Source organism: Ictidomys tridecemlineatus, chromosome 5, assembly GCF_052094955.1.
Source record: "Ictidomys tridecemlineatus isolate mIctTri1 chromosome 5, mIctTri1.hap1, whole genome shotgun sequence".
NCBI lineage: Eukaryota > Metazoa > Chordata > Mammalia > Rodentia > Sciuridae > Ictidomys > Ictidomys tridecemlineatus.
In genome coordinates, this window is record NC_135481.1 from 147,571,671 (window position 1) to 147,593,199 (window position 21,529).

The window sequence follows — 21,529 nt, forward strand, 5'->3', positions numbered from 1 at the left end:
TATTTGTTGACTTTTTCTTCTTTTAAGAATGAACTCCATTCAGTGAACTTTACTCTCAGCATTGCCTTCATAGTGTCCCATAGATTTTGATAAGTTGTATTGAAGTTCTCATTTACTTTTAAGAAATTTTTAATCTCTTCCTTGATGTCTTCTGTTATCCATGTGTCATTCAATAGCATGTAGTTTAGTCTCCAGGTGTTGGAGTAGCTTCTTATTTTATTTTTTATTTTTTTATTTTTATTTTTTTAAATTTTTTAAAGTTGTTGATAGACCTTTATTTTTATTTATTTGTATGTGGTGCTAAGAATCGAACCCAGTGCCTCTTACATGCTAGGCAAGCACTGTACCACTGAGCCACAACCCCAGCTCCTTCTTTTTTTATTTTATCATTGATTTCTAACTTCATTCTATTATGTTCAAATATAATGCAGGGTAGTATCTGTATTTTTTTAATATTTGCTAAGACTTGCCTTGTGGCGTAACATATAGTCTATTTTGGAGAAGGTTCCATGTGCTGCTGAGAAGAAAGTGTATTCCCTCGTTGATGGATGGATGTTCTGTATATGTCTGTTAAGTCCAAATTATTGATTGTATTATTGAGTTCTATAGTTTCTTTGTTTAGTTTTTGTTTGGAAGATCTATCCAGTGGTTACAGCAGTGTATTTAAAGTCTATTTGGCTCTTGTAGTTGAGAAGGGTTTTTATTTATATATATATATATATATATATTTAATTTATATATTTATATATATTTTTTTTATATATAAATATATAAATATATATATATGGATGTCCTATTGTTTTTAGCATAGATATTTATGATTGTTACGTATTGTTGATGTTTGAATCCTTTAAGCAGTATGAAATATCCTTCTTTATCTCTTTTCACTGGCTTTGGTTTGAAGTTCACTTTATCTGATATGAGGATGGAATCCACTGCTTGTTTACGTGTTGCATGTGAGTGATGTGTTTTTTCCACCCTTTACCTTCAGTCTATGGATGTCTTTTCCTGTGAGATGAGTCTCTTGAAGGCAGTATATTGTTGGGTATTTTTTATTTAGTCCAATCTGACAGTCTGTCTTTTAATTGCATGGTTTAGGCCATTCGTATTCAGGGTTATTATTGAAATATGATTTATATTCCCAGACATTTGGTTTATTTTTGTTTTTTAACTTGACTTGATTTCTCCTTTGATTGGTCTTTCCTTTAGTGTAGTTCCTGCTGTTGCTGATTTTAATTGTTTTCATTTTCACCTCATGGAATATTTTGCTGTAAATGCTCTGTAGTGCAGGTTTTCTCGCTGTAAATTCTTTTAACTTTTGTTTATCATGAAAGGTTTGTATTTCATCATCAAATCTGATGCTTAATTTTTCTGGAAATAGATTCTTGGTTGGCATCCATTTTCTTTCAGAGCTTGGTATATGTTATTCCAGGAACCCCCTGGCTTTGAGGGTCTAGGTTGAAAAATCTACTGAGATCCAAATTGGTCTCCCCCTATATGTGATCTGATTCCTCTCTCTTCTGGCCTTTAGCATTCTATCCTTATTCTGTATGCTAGGAATTTTCATTATAATGTGCCTTGGTGTAATTCTGTTGTAATTTTGTACATTTGGTGTCCTGTAAGCCTCCTGCATTTGATTTTCCAATTCATTCTTCATGTTTGGGAAATTTTCTGATATTTTTTCATTGAAGAGATTATACATTCCTTTGATTTGAATCTCTGTGCCTTCCTCTATTCCCAATAATTCTTATATTTGGTCTTTTGATGCTATCCCATAATTCTTGGTTGCTCTGTTCATGGTTTCTTACCATCTTCACTGTGAGGTCAACTTTATTTTTTAGAAGTGAATATTTTTCTTCAGTATCTGATGTTGTGTCTTCCTAGTGATCTAGTCTGTTGGTGATGCTTTCTATTGAGTTTTTTATTTCATTTATTATTTCCTTCGTTTCAAGGATTTCTGATTCCTTTTTTCCCCAGAATCTCTTTTTCTTGAAGTAATCTTTTGCTACCTGTATTTGCTCCCTTATCTCTTTGTTGCTGTGATCAGTGATTGCCTGTATTTCCTCCTTTATCTCTTTGTTGGAGTTATCAATTTTTTGCCTGTATTTGCTCACTCAGGTCATTCTTTAATTCGTAGATTATTTTAATTATGTACATTCTGAACTCCTTCTCTGACATTTCATCCATTGTGCTGTCCATGCATTCTACTATTGTAGTATCTTGGTTTGTTTGGGGCACTTCCCTTGTTTTTTCATGTTGCCTATGTGTCTTCCTTTCTTGCAGTGCAGATCTGAGCTATTACAGTTTCTACCCTATAATCTTGTAGTGTTCCTGCAGATTTACTGTAACTCATGTTGGTGTTGGGCTTCTAGTCCCTGGATGGTGTCCCACAGTGGATGCTACTGCAACTAAAGGTGGTGGTGGTGGTAGCAGAGATAACTCAAGATAGTAGTGGGAGTGTCCCAAGATGGATGCAACCACTTTCGGAGATGGGGCTCAAAGGTGGGCTGTCTGTTCAGAGATTTAGCTGCCTCCAGGTGCTACCTGTTGTCTCAAGGTGGTACTGTGTGGGGAGGGTTATGGTGATGGCTGCAGTGTCCCAAGATGGAGGTGTGCTAGGCCTGGGCTCCTGGGTAGGTTAGCATGGCTGTTGTGCTAGGCCTAACCTTGGCCTCGGCTCCCACATGGGTCCTTGTTAATGATTTTTATAATGCTAAAAGTGTCTTGGTGTTTTGGGTCACTAGCCTATGGAACTTTCTTATGATCTAATTAAAATGAACTGCCAGTGCAAAGTCACTGGTTACCTAAGATTTTTATGGTGGGAAACAGAATTTTGGGATCATATGTCAGCAAGGTCATTGGCAATATATATGCTTGTTTTTTGTTTATTAAACTTTAAATTTTGAGATAATTGGAGACTCACATACAGTTGTGAGTCCATGTGCTTTGAACCAATCACTGTTTTGTTGTTCTTTTTTATTATTAAATAGTTTTGCACAAATTAGCCATTGCTACTTTATAGATAAAGACAGGGGTGATGTAGAAAGGTTTGAAGTTGACTGAAACCCTATGGCACTAATTTTGTTAAACACTAACTATAATAATAGTCATGATTAAGATAGGCTATCACATGGGCCAGCAGGACCTTGATTAAATACCCTGTACCACCAAAAAAAAAAAAAAAAAAAAAAATCAGAAACATAATCTTTGCCTGTTTCCCATAGCAGCCTGTTTCCCATCCTTTTTATTTTAAAATACAAATTCTAACAAAAAGTATCATACATTTAAAAAAGAATTAAAATGCCAAATTAGCAACTTGTGTGCTATTAATGAAATGAACTCATGTTTTCTATAAATTTTGACATAAAAATTTTAAATTCTGAGACTACATTGCTCATCCAGTAAGCCTTTTGTAAAGTTTGTAGTAACAATATTGACAAATTTAAGGTCATTTAAAATAATTTACGTGCTCAGCATGATGTAACACACCTGGAATCTCAGTGACTCTGGAGGCTAAGGAAAGAGGATCACAAATTCAAAGCCAGCGTCAGCAACCTAACCAGGCCCTAAGCAACTTAGTGAGATCCTGTCTCAAAATATAAATAAATAAATAAAAATAAAAAGGCCTGGGGATGCAGCTCAGTGGTTAAGGGCCCTGGGGTTTAATCCCTGGTATCCCCTGCACTCCCTACAAATCATTTCAGTCATACTTTTAGTCACTCATAAAATATGATTTATATTATATAACTATTTTTGTTAATGAAAGTGAATACAAAGGAAATATTAGTTATTTGAAAAATACTTTTACATATTTTTGTTATTTCAAACCAGAATGGCCTTTTTTAAATTCTTTTAGTTTCATTTACTAGCATTCTGGTTGGGACTTTTGTTGTGAAGAATTTCTGTGGGAGAAGCCACTTGTCTATGAATAATGAAAGACAATTTTTGTGGAAGGATTTAACGGGGATTATGGATAGGACTCATTCCATATGCTGTAAGATACTTTTTAATTACTGGTAACCTATTCTAAACATGAATCCCTTTAAGGGACATATATACCTCTTTGCCTAGAGGGAAGAAAGAAGGAATTTGATGTATGATGGGAGAGGATTATAAAGACAGAGTTAAGATTTAACTTAGAAACTCTTTGAATGTCCTTCAGAAGAACTGTAATACTAAAATTAAAAGTATCTGCAAAACTGTGTTGAAAGGCCCATGACTAATACAAGTTTGGGTGTCAGGGAAGGTTTTCTTAAGGTGACAGTCTAAGGTTATATTAATCAGGATCTCACAAATGTTGCACATGCACAAGGATTTCAAGGACCACAAGTGCTAAAATAAACTATGATTTTGTATCCCATTTTCATTTTCTTTCCCTTGAGCAGAGTCCAAAATAGTACCTTTTTATTTTTCCTATAAAAAAGAAAAAAAAAAAAAAAGAACTACTCTTACAATGTTAGGTCCTTCTCATGGAGCAGATAAGAAAAATGTATGTTTAAATGTTGATTATCAACATTTTCCAAACTACTCTACATACCCTGTGAAAAAATGTTGCTATGGCCAAATGAATGGGAACCTGCTGTTAAGTCACAATTAAATGGGTTTCTTAACTAGATAACTGCTTTTTAATATGCTAATGTGTGTTATGATAAACAATGTAGCATATTGTTTTTCCTAAACTCATTAGACACTGGGAACACTGCTCTAAACTGTCAGTTATGTGAACATAGTTTGAGTAAACACCACTCAAAATGAAATAGCTCTGTAGTAACTACAATTACAATTATTTGTTGCAATTATTTGGTTTAGATAAAATTAATGTGGGTTATATGTGGGCATTGTTTTAGTTTTTATGTATGTGTGTTGTTTTGACCTAATTGTTTTGTTTTATTGAACTGCCAGTTCAAATAATAGGATGGATGAGTAGAGCTTAACATTAACTTAAAAATTGTTAAAATTCTTGGCAATTTATTTTGCACTTAAAGTATTTCTGGAAAAAAAAACTGTTGAGTTGTTTGCCATTCCTTATATGCTTACAAGTTTTGGTTGTTCTTTTTATTCCGCTATTCTGTTAGTTCCTGTTATTGAATAGCATTTGAAAGCTTTGTTAATGCAGTGCCCAACAAAAGATTTATAGAGCACAATAAAAGACTTTGAACTCCAGTATATATTGACTGGCTTGCAGCAAAGCAATAGTTCTCTTTGTAGTATTTTTGCAAAAGGTTGTGGAATAAATAGAACTCTAAAGAAGTATATTTTTATGTGTTCTCATTAGAAGCACAGTACATTTTTCTATGACACTTGTATTTGACAGAAACTATATATACTTTGGATTTTTTTTTCATTTTATAGTGTCACAACTTGTGAGACTAACAAAGATTTTTATAGAAGCACTGCATATATACTTATTAAATTGTTTTGTATTTCAGCAAACCAAAATATTAAGAAATCAAATTCTTAGATTTTTAATTTATTTGTGATCATTCTTAGGTAAAATAAATGCAACTAGTAAATTGGAAATGAAAATAGTTGCATTTCTTGTTCTAACGAATCCCAAACAATGTAATGAGGTACTACCATATTAGCATGCAATTACTTTAATTTTTATTATTATAAAAGTAATACATGGACATAGAAATAAAGTTTAAACAGCATAGAAAAGTTTAAAAGTCTACTTCTTTCTATGCCTTATTTTATTCCTAGCCTTGATATTAATCATTTCTTAATACTTTTTGTTTTCATTCTGCAGGTGGTTACCTCCATAAGGCTAAACAATTGCAAATAATAAATCTAGAGACATGTTACTTTTGTATTAAGATTTATGACCCAAATAAGCAAATTCAGAAATTTATAAATTCAGCTGGGGCACGGTGGTGCGCACCTGTAATTCCAGCCTCTCAGAAGGGTGAGGCAGGAGAATCACAAGTTCAATGCCAGCCTCAGCAACTTAGCAAGGAACTTGGCAACTCAGAGAGACCCTGCTCTAAATAAAATATTAAAAAATGGCTGGGAATGTGGCTCAGTGGTTAAGTGCCCATGGGTTCAATCCCTACTAATACTAAAAAGAAAAAGAAAAATTCACAAATTCAGTTTACAAATTCTCATGTAAATAGTGATTATGTGAGTTTCTTATTGTTTCTTACAAAGGATATTTATTTAGAAATCAGTTACTTTTTAAAATTTGTTTTAGATACACATGGCAGTACAATGATTAGAAATCAGTTATTTAATATGAAATTATTTTAATGGAGAATTTTGTTTAATCATAAGATTTGCATGTTGTACACCCTATGTTTTTCCAGTGATTTTTAAGTATTCTATCATTGGGGGGATCAACAACCAAACCACTCCGTTTTTCAAAGTGGTTACTTATGCAAAATTTAAAGAAACTGAAATTAATCAACTTGGTAACATGAAATGTATATACCCTAAATATTTTCTCCTTCAAATTTCTCCTTGTTTGGGGTTTAGAAAGTGAGATGAACACAGTTGTCATCATAACATCATTCTTTCCATATGGACTGCTTTTAGTTATTCTCTGCAAAGTAGGGAAATAAAAAAAAATTATTCTGGAATTATGATGCTGTGATATTTCTTAAGGCAGTGATCCTAATAGTTTTATACCTACAATGGACACCTAGTGGTTTCATTCAACTCAAAGACTGAAAATTCTTTGTGTTACCTCAGTAAAGCAGAAAAGGCCTACTTAGAAGAAATCTGTGAAATAGACAATCACTAAAATGAAACATAAAATGAAAATCTGCGTATGTGGTCTCCATAAATCTTGTAGAATGAGGAAGATAAAGGGTTTTTCCAAGAAGAAATCCATGTGCTGATACAAGGCGATAATAAAGATGCTAAGTTTCATAATAAATGCTTTTGAAATTCAAGGATAGAATATATCTGAAGAAGAGAGGTGTGCCCTTTCTTTCTAGCAGTTAGTTATAATTGCCAGTTAGCAAAAACACTTCCTAGGTTTTTTTTTTTCTTCTCTTCTGCAATATTCTTAGTGGCATTTTACCATGTACCTCAAATACCAAATTGATTATTTGGTTAGATGTTCAGTAAACATCTGGAAAGTAATTTATTTTAAAAAATACTGAGGGGGATTCTAGTGCATAATTTAATTGCACACAAAGCACCACGTAAAATGTCAAAACAAGGTGATTTTCTTTCTTGCAGTACTTCTTTAACATTTAAATTTTTTCTATTGGAAATTAATTGGCAAGCTTGTCACCCTGTCATAAATATTTAAGTCAAATCAGTTTCTTTTGTCTTTCTTAAATGTCATATGTTCAGAAACATTTAAAGTTCTCAAATAATGTTAATTATATTTCATAAATATAATAGATATTCTGGTAAGAGGGCTTCATAATTACCAATCTGATTTTGTTAAAAAAAATAAGTTCCCATATGTTTATATTAGAAAGATACATAATTCATAGATTTTTTACAGTGTGATTTCAGATATTGATTTTATTCTCAGATCCTTTGTTATTAAATATAACCTTCCACATATTCAAAGTTATAGATATATAGCAAGCTCTTTATGAGTATGGACAGTTTTGTCCCTATGTTGGCAGCCCCTAAATAATGCATTACTGGGAGTATTAAAATTGTTAACCATAAGTTCATGTTTATAGATTGTTATCCCTTGGAGCTAGTAGAATCAATGGTTAGGTTCCAAAGCAAGTCTCCCAGCACGTATTTAAGTTATAGTACATGGGCAGTTGTGGTAGGGATGGAACCCAGTGCCTTGCCCATACTAGGGAAGTGCTTTACTCCTGAGCTAACCTCCAAGGCCCCTATGGTGCCTTTGAAGTCCATTGTTCACTTGCTCTTATAGAAAGGAACATGTGCAAGTTCAGTTACAGTGTAGCATAAGCATGAACCTGGGAGAATTACACTGGTGCTGTTTGAGCCCTAAAAATAAACACCCTCTCACTCTTATTAGATAATCATGTGAGCCAAGTGCAAGCTATTTCTAACCCATCCAGCAGTAGGTCAGTTACAACATGGATTTGGTTTTTCCAAACTGGATAGATTTGGTAGTACCTTCTCAAATGTGAAAATGATATAAAAACAAATATATTTAGATTCCAAATTTATAAAGTCACATCATTCATTTCTTTAATTAGTTTTTGAAGACCTTTGTTTCAAGAAGACTCCATGTTTTTAGTTTGAAATAAGATCTCCTAATAGGGGCTGGAGTTGAGGCTCTGTTGTAGAGCGCTTGCCTGGCATGTGTGAGGCCCTGGGTTTGATCCTCAGCACCGCATATAAATAACTTAAATAAAAGATCCATTTACAGCTAAAAAAGAAAAATTTTAAAAAAAAAGATCTCCTAATATAGGAGTTTCTAAATGATTCCCCGGAGAGCATCATTATTATAAGAATGCCTCTAAACTGTCACTGAGGATACTAATCTTATTTAAGCCTTTAAAGAATTGTTTTTCTTTTGGACTTGCCTTCAGAGTTTGAGGCATGTTCTTAATAAAATTGTGGTGGCAGATCCTTATCATTTTTAGAGTGGATTTGATGCCTAGAATCCATGTAATAATTGTCTATCAAGGCAAGTCCAAAATAGGAAGTCAAAAAATATGAAACCAAATCATTGAATTGGCTTTGCTGGCTTATGACCTTGAAGGACAATATGTATTTGCTTACATAGCTTCTGAAATGCTTGCTGAAATTTAGTTACATTATTTTATTCTGTAAGTTACACACATTGTATTTATTTCTTTAAAGCTATATGAGCTATAGGAAATAACACAAGAATTAGAAAGTACATAAAAGTCTGAGGCTATTTAGCATTTGGGCAGCTGGTCTTCTGTCAGCAATTTCTTATAGAATACTCCCATCATTTGCATTCACAGAGATAATTCTAAGAGATTGATGAAAATTAAATTATATTCAATGTGTAACAAATCTCCGGCAATCTAGGATTTCATATTTCTCTTTTCCAGGACTTGTAAGTCACCTCCAAAGTCCACAACAATTGTAGTTTTTTTAATTAAGCAATTACTCTGAATTGTGTGATTTTTTTTAATTTTTAATTTTTATTTTTTGCAGCTCCACTCTAGTCTGTGCTCACTTAACAAGTGAGGCAGTTTAAGAAATTTGTTAATTATTTCAAAATATTTACTGAATGCTTATCATGTCTGAGACAACTAGAGCAGAAACCCTGCTTTTATAAAGTTTATTTTCTAGTGGGAGATACAGGTATAGTTAACAGGTAAATAAATTAATAAACCAAATAAATTATGGTAAATGCAAGGAAGAAAACAAATGATAGATGCTATAATTGAGAAGTGGAGGACCTACTTAGTCATTGAAGATCTTTGTGAAAATATGATCATAAAGTTCTAAAAGACAAGAATGAATCTATTGAGCTGGGGGTGTAGTTCAGTGGTACAATATGTGCTTACCATACGTTCAGTCCCCAGTACCAAAAAAAAAAAAAAGAAGAATCAGTCTACATGTTTAAGAGGCAGGCAAAGAACATTCCTGACAGGTGATAGCAGATTCAAAGGCTTTGAGGGAAGAAATCTCTTGACATTCTATTGGACCGGACAGAGGACAAGGTAACTTGATTGTAGTGAGGTGGGTGAAAGAGGCAGGCCAGGGCTAATCAGGGGAATGTTGCTGGTAAGATGGTATTCAAGAATTCTGTTTACAGACATGGAGTAGGAAGCAAGGGCAGAATTTGAAGCAAAGAAGGAACATGACATGACCTATAGTAATACCACTTTGGCTTCTGGGTGCAAAATGGATTGGAAAGGGCCAGAATAGAAGCAAAAAGCTAAAATGCTGTGTTGTGAGCTCCAGATGTGGATAATATGGCCTGGGAGAACAGACAGTTTGGGTCATACAGCTAAGTGAGTGATAGTTTTAAATCTAGGTTAGTTTAACCTGTGTTTTCCTTTCTGCTAGATTAAAAGCTTTTAGAATAGATGTTTCTGGTCACTTATACCTCAAATTATGATGACTTTTCTTGTTGAATTCCTTCTCTTGTTAGTCTGTTTCTTTACTTCCTATTATTTCCTAGGCAGGTATTCCTTTTTAGTAAGATGCTCCCTTATTCTTTGTTCCTTTAGAATTTCACTGTCTTTTTCCTTCTGCCATTTCTAATCTATTAAGGTCATTAAATGAATTTTTGATTTTCATTTACATTTTAGTTCTAAAATTTCCATTAAAAATAATACCAACTTTTCTGCTGAGACTTCCTGTCTCTTTATTCATCAAGACTAATTTTGTTTAATTTTAAAAATGTTTTAAATTTTTAACATTTATTTGTAATACCTGCTTTAAAGTCTTTGATAAATTGAATGCCTCGTCTATTTCTAGGGCAGTTTCTATTGACAATTTTTTCTCCCTTCTCTGACCATGAGCCATATTATCTTGTTTTATTGTCTAGCTTTTAGGGGTTTTTGTTTGGTTGATTTTTTTTTTTTTAATAGTAGAATCTTCCAGGTGGCATACACCTATAATTCTAGACACTTGGGAGATGAAGCAGGAAGATTGCAAGTTTAAGGCCAGTCTGGTCAACTTAGTGAGACCCTATCTCAAGAAAGGATTTGGGATGTAGCTCAGTGATAAAGCACCCCTGGGATCAATCCCCAGTGCAATCAATCAATCAATCAATAACTGACAACTGACATGTAGGACTCTAAATTCTCCTGACTTCCTCTGCACATTAGGTAGTTTAGTCATGCCTAATCACCTTGAACTTGTTTAGAATTGATTTTGTTAGTATATATACTAGTGTGGAAAAACTAGGGTGTTTTTCAAATTCTATTGTCAGAGCAGGGCTTAGCTGCTAACCTCTGCCTTCCCTTGTCCAATCTTGGCTTCAGGTTTTGTTAGGTGGGTGTGGAATAGGTCTCAGTCTAGGATGTGGTTTTTCTGGTGAGGCTTTTTTTGGTTTCTCAGTCGGATGTCAGTTATTAACAAGGTCTTTCTTCTCTGGCTGGTCTAGGACTTCAGTGCACTTCAGAGCTATTTGAACACCTCTAAACTGCTGTTGGCCTCTAGCAGTACTCTCTGATAACCTTTGAGTTTTCTCACCTGGCCCTATCCAGGAACTGGAGGGAGTCCCCTACATTGACTTCTGCCTCCTTAATTTTCCCATCACTTCTCTTTTCTCTTGCTCTCTGCTCCTCAGATTCCAGCTGCACAGCTGCTTCCAATTCTGATTCCTGCCCCCTAAGCGTGAGGATTACTATACTTGGATCTATCTACACTCTTATTATAATGACATTATTTGTGTCTTATGCCAATTCCATGCTGTTTTGCTGAAACTCCTTAGTATTTTTCGTATTTTTAGGGAATTATTATTCTTTGGGGGACTATATTTCTTTTAAGTCAGTTTTGTCAATTTAAAAGTAATTAGAATTCTTGTTGGAGTAGAGTCACATATACATATTAATTTTTAGAAGGTTGCTGTTTTCATGAAGTTGAGTCTTGCTATCCACAGTGCTGTTTTTCTTTTTTTGAGGTCCTGTTTAAATCTTTCAATAAGTTTTTATAATTTCACTACTAGGAGTCTTGAGCTTTTCTTAATGTATTTCTAGGTATTCTATAGTTTTAGTCAATAATGTGGATAGAAATTTTGTTATTGTTTCTAACATGTTATTGTGATATAGAGAGAAGTATTGGTTGTTTAAATATTTCTTGCGTTAGCTGTCTTCACAAATTTTTATTACTCTAGTCTTTTTTCTGGTTCTGTTAGGTCCACAGTTATATTATTTTCACTTAGAGATGATATTGTCTCTTCTTGTCTATGTTTATTTCACTTTTTAAAATATTTCATTACCTTTAACCTTTCAAGCAATGGCAAATAATTGTTGTGGTACTGACATCACTAGATTTACTTACTTAAGCTGTTGTCACATTCTTACTTGATTTGATTTGCTAGTATTCCTAACAGAATTTTTAAGTCTATGTTTTTAAAAGAGTTGAGAGTTTTCCTTTCTTAGCTACCCTTCCCCATGGTTTAAGATAATTTGGGTAAAATATATAATAACCATTGTCTTAGAGTTGCCTATACCATTCAGTGCAGTAACATACTGTAAGGTTTGTAACCTAGTAACCATAGAAGATACCATATAGCCTTGATGTGTGGTAGGCTGTGCATGTAAGTATGCTTTATGGGGTTCATATGACAAAAATGCCAAATGATGAGTTTCTCAGAACGTATCCTGGTTGTTGAGTGATGCATGACTACAATAATTCAGTTTAAAAAGGATTTTAATTATCATGTCAGAGAAGCAAGTTAAACTCCTTCTTAAGGACATATGAATTCTGCTTTAAAATAAAATTACTTGAGAATATATCCAGGATTTGATCCCAGTTATTATGAGTAATATGTAGAAGTTTGCATGGTGATTTTAGTTAACTCAAGGATGTGTGGCACCTGGATGCTGTTCTTGTCCCTTTAAGCCTCCATCAAAATGGACTTACATTTCAGTTGAATCCAAGTTGCTTTTATTTCATTTGTTTGACCAAAGAAGGTAGTCTTCTCCCAAGAGCCCCTTTCTCTCTCAGACATAATGTGTTTGTAGTTTTTTCGCTGATAAAAACTACATCAATTATGAAAGTATTTATATTCCAAATTTATATTTAAAATATTGTATACTATGATGAACTGAAAATTAGAAATATTTTTGCCATGTATTGTTGGATTTGATTATATGATATATATCATTTAATCACATCATTAACCTCTTGAGTTAGATGTTATATAATATCTCCTGTTTTTAAGGAAACTTTTTGTTTGTTTGCAAACCAGTGATCTAAATAATTGAGTAACTAGCTCAAATTTGCACAGCTTTTACAGAATTATGATTTGAACCTACTTCTACATAATAAATCATATATCTTCTACAGCCCCATCAAGAGAAAATAGACAAATATAAAGAGGGAGACTTACTGTGTAAAAAATGGAATTTGGCTATGAAATATTGTCTTTCATTTTTTTGTATGATCCCCTTACCCAGAAGTGCTGTGGAGCTTAAATTAGAGCTGTTTTTAGTGGTACCGGAAAAAGCCAGAGCTTGAAAATTGCAAGCCTTGTTATTGACTCTGTGGTCACTGGCTTGGCTTGCCGTGGGTGGCTTCCTTCCCATTCCATTTAAATTTTAGGTTAGTTCAGTGTACATCTTCACAGAATGATGATCTAAATTTACTGTTTTTTTCTTTTCAAATTGACACTCTAATGCTATTTTTATGCTTAGTCTAAGTAATTATGATGTAGCAATAATGAATTTGTTTTCAGGATACTCTATGTAAGCAGCTGAAACGTTTTAAGGTATTGTATATTTAGCATAAAAGTAAACACTTACTACCAAAAATTGTGGAGTTAGGATTATTCCACGGACATTAAGGAAGTGAGGTATACAAAGTGATGTTTACTTCCAAGGAGGAAAGAAAGGCAGGTGAGAGTGGTTTGGTGACCAGGAGACCCAGCTGAAAAGAGTAAGATTCTACCAGGATTCCAAAACAAGTGTTATACACTAGTGTTACTAATACATTAATTTGAAGGTGACATAGAAATAAATATTTTTGAAGATGTCAATAGTGCTGAATTTAAAAATTAATTATAGATACTTGTTAAAAAGAAACACAATTATATTGAAAAGAAGACTTTGGAAAAATACAAGGGGTACTTTACTAGAAATAAAAAGTTATATAACTGGTTAAATTATGGGAAATCTGCACCCAGAATAACTTTTGTGCTTATTTAGAATGTTCAGATAATGCGTATCTGAAACTTTTAAAGTTTTGCTTTAACAAACAATACATGTAGCTGGGCATGATGGAGGCCACCTGTAATCTCTGCAACTCGGGAGACTGAGGCAGGAGGATCACAAGTTTAAAGCCAGCCTCAGCTACTTCGAAAGAACCTAAGCAATTTAGTACAATAAAAATTTAAATGGGCTGGGAATGTGGCTTTGTGGTTAAGCATCCCTGAGTTTAATCCCCAGAAAAAAAATTAACATTTAAAGGATTTTTTTTTTGTTAAGTTTATATTTACTTGTTTCGTTTGTTGGTTTTTTCCAGTGTTAGAAATTGAACCTGGGGCCTTGTGATGCTGGACAAGCACTCTATCACTGAGTTACATCCCTAGCCCAAGAATTTTGAGTTACTGTTTTTATTTTAATACACAGGAAAATTCATCCTTCTGATGTACAGTCATGTAGCCACCATCACACTCAAAATATCTAAGAATTTTCACACCCTCCAAGATCCTCCTGTACAAATCTTTGTCCACTTATATATAAACCTTATATATAAACCTTTGTCCACTCTTCAGGCCTTGGCAATCTGTTTTCTATTTCAGTAGTTTTGCCTTTACCAGAATATTGTATAAATGGAATGGTATAGTACATATCCTTTGAATCTAGCTTCTTTTGTTTGGCACAATGCAATTGAAACTCAGCTGCTTTCCATGTGTCCTTTATTTATTCCTTTTTATTGATTAGTACTATTGGATTGTATAGATATGCCAGAGTTTGCCCATTTGCCTGCTAAAAAACATTTATTCATCTTTTTCAAAATTGTTTTGGCTTTTCTAAGTACTCTACATCTTAAATATAAAACTTAAAATCAACCTGTTAATATCTACTTTTAAAAAAGCCTCCAGAGATTTTGATAAGGGATTGTGTTGATCAATTTGAGCAGTATGGCATCTCAACAATATTAAGTCTTCATATCCATAAGGTCAAAGTATCTGTTTATTTAGGTCTTTAATTTCTTTCAGCAATATTTTGTAGTTTTTACCATATAAGTTTTATATTTTGTGTTATATGAAAGGAGAGAAGGTTAGCACTAGCCTTGACAAAGATGGAAGAGGCCCTTGGGCCTGACAACACACGTACAGTTAAGGCATTACCACCTACTTCTTGGCATCTAACCATCGTTTTTAGAACACTCAAGAAAGAAATTAAAAGAAGACCTTAGAAAATGGAAAGATCTCTCATGCTCTTGGATAGGCAGAATTAATATTGTCAATATGATCATACTACCAAAAGCACTATACAGATTTAATACAATTCCAATCAAAATCCCAGTGACATTCCTCATAGAAATAGAAAAAGCAATTATGAAATTCATCTGGAAAAGTAATAGAACAGTCAAAGCAATCCTTAACAAGAAGAGTGAAGCAGGAGGCATCAGACCTTAAACTGTACTACAGAGCAATAGTAACAAAAATGGCATGGTATTGGCACAAAAATAGATAAATACAGTTATCTCATACTAGACAAAGGTGCCAAAAACTTATATTGGAGAAAAGATAGCCTCTTTTAACAAATGGTGCTGGGGAAACTGGATATCCATAAGCAGCAAAATAAAATTAAACCCTTACCTCTCGCCATGCATAAAACTCAACTCAAAATGGATCAGGGACCTAGGGATGAGGCCAGAGACCCTGTGCCTAATAGAAGAAAAAGTAGGCCCAAATCTTCATCATGTCCAATTAGGCCCTGACTTCCTTAACAAAACTCTTATAGCTCAAGAAATAAAATTAAGAATCAATAAATGGAAAGGATCCAAACTGAAAAGCTTCTTCTCAGCAAAAGAAACAATCTGTGAGGTAAAGAGAGAGCATAGAGAATGGGAGCAAATTTTTACCACATGCACATCAGACAGAGCACTAATCTCCAGGATATATAAAGAACTCAAAAACCTTAACATCAAAAAAATAAATAACCCAATCAATAAATTGGCTAAACATTACCACCTACTTCTTGGCATCTAACCATCATTAGATGGTTACACAAGGATACACCCAGATATTATCACAGACACCTCTCAGAAGAAGATATACAAATGGTCAACAAATATATGAAAAAAGGTTCAACATCTCTAGTAATTACAGAAATGCAAATCAACACTATTCTAAGATTTTATCTGACTCCAGTCAGAATGGCAGTTAAGAATATAAGCAACAGGGCTGGGGTTGTGGCTCAATGGTAGAGCACTTACCTAGCATGTGTAAGGGTTCAATCCTGCGCACCACATAAAAATAAATAAATAAAATTAAGATATTGTGTCCAACTACATCTAAAAAATAATTTTTTTTAAAGAATACAGCAACAATAAGTATTGGCAAGGATATGGAAGGAAAGGCACACTCTTAAATTGTTGGTGGGACTGCAAATTGGTGCAACCAATCTGGAAAGCAGTATGGAGATTCCTTAGAAAACTTGGAATGGAACCATTTGACCCAGCTATCCCACTCTTCTGTCTATACCCAAAGGACTTAAAACCATCATACTACAGTGACAATGCCATATCAATGTTTTTAGCAGCTCAATTCATAATAGCTAAACTGTGCCCTTCAATAGATGAATGGATAAAGAAACTGTGGTATATATACTCAATGTAATATTACTCAGCATTAAAGGAGAATAAAATTATGGCATTTACAGATAAATAGATGGAGTTGGAGAATATCATGCTAAGTGAAGTAAGCAAATCCCCAAAACCAAAGGGGATTTTCTCTCTGATAAGTTGATGCTGATCCATAATGGTGGGGGAGGCATGGGAAAAATGGAGGAACTTTGATTGGGCAAAGGGGAGGGAGGAAAAGGGATGGGACATGAGGGTAAGAAAGATGATGGAATGAGATGGACATCATTACCCTAGGTACATATATGAAGATAGGAATGGTGTGACTCTACTTTGTGTACAACCAGTATGAAAAATTGTGCTCTATATGTGTACTATGAATTGAAATGCATTGTGTTGTTATGTATAACAAATAAATGAATAAAATTTTTAAAGTTTATATTTTTTTGTTCAGTTTATTCTACACTTTTCATTTTTGAGGATATTCTGAGTGGGATTATTAATTTTATTTTGGCATATTTTTCCTGGTATATAGAAAGCAACTGATTTTTAAAGAATTTTAGCATTTATTGTAAGTTGTGTATACATTTCCTTCCATCCTCCCTTCCTTCCTTCCTTCCTTCTTTCTGTTATTTACTACACAAGGATACACCCTGATTTTTATCACAAAAGCATGGAGTACAACCTGCTCCAGTTCAGTCTCCAGCACTCCCTTTCCCTACTGCTCCCCTCTCTTTAGTCCACTGATCCCTCTTCAATCAATTTACAGTGTACTTTTTTTTCTGTTTTAATTAGTGCCCTGTGGATATACCTGATGCTAGGATCCATTGTGCCACATCCATGCACACACACATTCATTCCACTCTTCTTCCCTTTGCCTGGTCCTTGTCCTCCTCCTCAATCCCTTTTGTCTACTCTACTGATCTTTCCTCTGTTTTGATGAAATTCCCTCTTCATTTTTTATTTATTCCCCAAAGCAACTATTTTTTTTTAATATTGATCTTTTATCTAGTGACCCTATTACACTTATTAGTCCTAGCTAGTCGTTTTTGTGGATCCCTTAGAGTTTTCTACTAAGGATCATGTCTACTATGAATAAAGATTGCTTTACTACTACTTTTTCATTCTTGACACTATTTGTTTTTTACCTTAATGCATTTGCTAGAACCTCCAGTTCACAGAGTAGTAACAGAGAGAGTTGGCTTCTTTGCTTTGTTCCTTCTCTTTAGTCTCTTGCCAGTAAATTCAATCTTTAACTTTGGATGTTTTGTAGATTCCCTGTGGAGGGTTAAAGAAGTTACCTGTCTATTGAAATGAGTGTACAGTTTCTGCCTTATTCTATGAGCATATGTATTGTATTGATTAATTTTTTCAAGTGTTAAATCAGCCTTATATTCTTGGCATCAGTTTCACATGTTCATGATGTATAATTATTTTTACATGTTGTTAGTTTTTGTTTGCTCAGATTTTGTTTAGCATTTTTGCATTTATATTCACAAGAGATATCAATCTGTAGATTTATGATGTTTTTGGCTAACTTTAGTTTTAGGGTAACAATGGTTTCATAAAATGAGGAAGTATTTTCTCCTGTTTTCTTAAGAAGTTTGTAAAGAATTATTTTTTCTTTAAATATTTCTTAGGAGATAAATATTTAGTAGAATAGAAAAGCCACCTAGACCTGTGTCGCAACCCCTTGCCCGCAAGGAAGACGCAACTCGGGAATCTTCTTTCAGCGTTTTATTCAGGCCCTTGATATTTCTTCTACTACTCCTCGGATGCCCCTCCCAGCCTTAATAAAGCATCTCAAGGCCCAATGCGAAGCTGCCACGTGGAACTTTCTCATAGGGTGCTGAAAAGCCATGCGCCAACTCTCCCAAATAAGGAGTTGTTTGTCACAAACCACAGCGGAGCCAGCGCCATCTTGTAATGGCGACCATAGTCTGCATAAGTGGCAGAAACGGCTCACCACAGACCTGGACTTTTCTTTATGGAAAAAATTAAATTAACTAATTCAGCTTTCTTTTATATGATAAATCTATTCACACTTTTAATGACTTCTTGAATTAGGTATGGTAATTTGTGTCTTTTGCAAAATATGCTCATTTCATCTAACTTGCTAACTTGTTGGAACAAATTTGTTGGTAGTGTCCCTTATAATCTTTTTAGTCTCCATAAAGTTAATAGTGATGCCCCATCTTTTGTCCCCAATATTGGCAATTTATGTTCTTTTTTTTTACTATTTATTTAGATTAGTGTAGCTAATGGTTTGCCAATTTTATCTTTTTAAAAAGAACTAACTTGGTTTTTATTGATTTTTTTCTATCACATTTCTGATTTCTAGTTTATTGTTCCCTACTGTAATTTTTATTATTTCCTTTCTTCTTATTACTTTGGGTTTAGTTTTTACCTCCTCCTCTCCTTTCTCAAAATGGAAGCTCAGGAAATGGATTTGAGAATTTTCTTCCCTAATATAAGCATTTAAGTTGTCATTATCCCATTCAACATATCCTTGCAGTCCATCAATGTTGATACTCTGTGTTGGCTGTTGTCATTTGGTTAAAAATATTTTCTCTTAGTACCGTCTTCATAGTGTCCCAGAGATTTTGATGTGATCCCATTCTTGGATTTCTGTTCATGGTTTACCATCTTCTCTGCATAGTTCAACTCAACTTTCAAGATTATATATTTTGTCTTCATTGTCTGAGGTTCCATCTTCCAATGGTCTTGTTTGATGGTGATGTTTTCTATTGAATTTATAATTTGGCTTACTGATTCCTTCATTTTGAAGATTTCTGCTTGTTTTTTTTTTTTCACAAACTCTAACTCTTTATTGAAGTTTTCTTTCACTTCCTTTTTTTTTTAAATTTCACTCCTTATACTATCCTTTGCTTCACATATCAGCTTAATTATATACAATCTGAAGTCCTTCTTGGACATTCTTCTGCAGTGTTATTAGAGACTTCTGTTGTTGAAGCATCTTGGTTTGTGTGGGGTGCTTTATTACCTTGTTTTTTCATGTTGTTAGTGTGTTTTCCCATCTAAAAGTATGGATCTAATGCAGGATAAATTCTACCCTGTAGACTTATAGTGTCCCTGAAGATTTCCAGTGCTTCACCTTTACTGGTGAGACCAATATCAACAGCACTCAGTGTACACAGTATATAACCTTAAACCTAATAGCTCCCACTAAGGTATCTACTGTTGTCTGTCATTAAACCAAAATAATGAGTTCAATAACTTTTTTATAGTACTAACAGAATATTTGTTAAAATGGTTTACAGTTTCAAATGGTGGATGAGAGAACAGAGGTACATCTCAAAGGCCTAGAAAAATAAGAACAAATCAACACTAAAAGCAGTAGAAGACAGGAAATAATTAAAATCAGACCTGAAATCAATGAAATTGAAACAAAAGAAACAATTGAAAAAATTGACAAAAAAAAATTTGGTTCTTTGAAAAAATAAATAAAATATATAAACACCTCGCCATGCTAATGAAGGGTTTAAAAGACAGAAAACTCAAATTACTAAAATAAAAGATGAAGAAGGAAATATCACAACAGACATGTCTGAAATACAGAAGATAATTAGAAACTGTTTTGAAATTTTATACTCTAATAAAATAGAAAATATCAAAGACATTGACAAATTTCTAGAGACACATGACCTACCTAAACTGAATGAGGAGGTCATACATGATTTAAACAGACCAATTTCAAGTAGTGAAATAGAAAACGCGCCATCAAAGGCCTACCAACCAAGAAAAGCCCAGGACCAAATGGATTCTCAGCCAAGTTCTACAAGAGTTTCAAAGAAGAATTAACATCAATATTCCTCAAGGTATTCCATGAAATATAAAAGGAGGAAACCCTTCTTTGAGGCTACTATCACTCTGATACAAAAACCAGACACATCAAGGAAAGAAAACTTCAGACCAATATCCCTGATGATCATAGATGTAAAATTTTTCAATAAAATTCTGTTAAATTGCATTCAAAACATTAAAAAGATAGTGCACCATGTTCAAGTGGGATTCATCCCAGGGATGCAGGTTGGTTCAACATACAAAAATCAATAAATGTAATTCATCATATTAATAGATTTAAAAACATTACTCATATGATCATCTCAGTAGATGCAGAAAAAGCATTTGACAAAATACAGCACACCTTCATGTTACAGACACTAGAAAAACTAGGGATAGTAGGAAAAAGACATCATATGCTAAACCCAAGGCCAGCATCATTCTAAATGGAGAAAAATTGAAAGCATCCCTGCTAAAAACTGGAACAGGATAAGGATGTCCTCTTTCACCACTTCTATTCAACATCTTCCTGAAACTCTAGCCAGAGCAATTAGACAAAAAGAAAGAGAGAGGGGGGGGGGAAGAAAGGAAGGAAATAAAGGGATACAAATAGGTAAAGAAGAGCTCAAACTATTTGCCAATGACATGATTCTATATCTAGAAGATCCAAAAAATTCCACCAGAAAACTTCTAGAACTAATAAATGAAGTCAGCAAAAATTAATAGGATATAAAATCAACAATGATAAATCAAACACATTCCTATATAGCAGTGATGAATCCACTGAAAAAGAACTTAGGAAAACTATTCCATTCATAATAGCCTGAAAAAAAATTAACATACCTGGGAGTCAATCTAACAAAGAAGTGAAAGACCTCTACAATGAAAACTACAGAACACTAAAGAAAGAAATTGAAGAAAATTTTAGAAGATGGAAAGATCTCTCATGCTCCTGGATAGGCAGAATTAATACTGTCAAAATGGCCATACTACCAAAAGCGTTATACAGATTTAATGCAATTCCTATTAAAATCACAATGAAATTCTTCATAGAAATAGAAAAAGCAGTCAATAATGAAATTCATTTGGAAAAATAAAAGACCCAGAATAGCCAAAGCAATCCTTAGCAAGAAAAGTGAAGTAGGAGGCATCACAATATCAGAACTTAAACTATACTACAGAGCTGTAGTAACAAAAATGGCTTGTGTTGGGACCAGAATAGACTTGTAGACAAATGGTACAGAATAGAGGACACAGAGGCAAACCCACCTAAATATGATTATTTTATACTAGACAAGGGTGGTAAAACTGGAAATCCACATGTAGCAAAATGAAATTAAACCTCTATCTATCACCCTGCACAAAAATCAAC

The 21,529-nt window shown here is 33.7% G+C and overlaps 1 protein-coding gene and 1 non-coding gene across 12 annotated transcripts in view; both read left to right on the forward strand.

Moving 5' to 3' along the window:
- Lrrc28 (leucine rich repeat containing 28) overlaps nucleotides 1–21,529 on the forward strand; it is a 132,106-nt gene that overhangs the window by 55,390 nt on the left and 55,187 nt on the right. The window lies entirely within an intron of this gene.
- LOC120887080 (U6atac minor spliceosomal RNA) lies at nucleotides 14,801–14,926 on the forward strand. The gene has a single exon (XR_005730248.1). It is a non-coding gene; the product is annotated as a U6atac minor spliceosomal RNA (small nuclear RNA).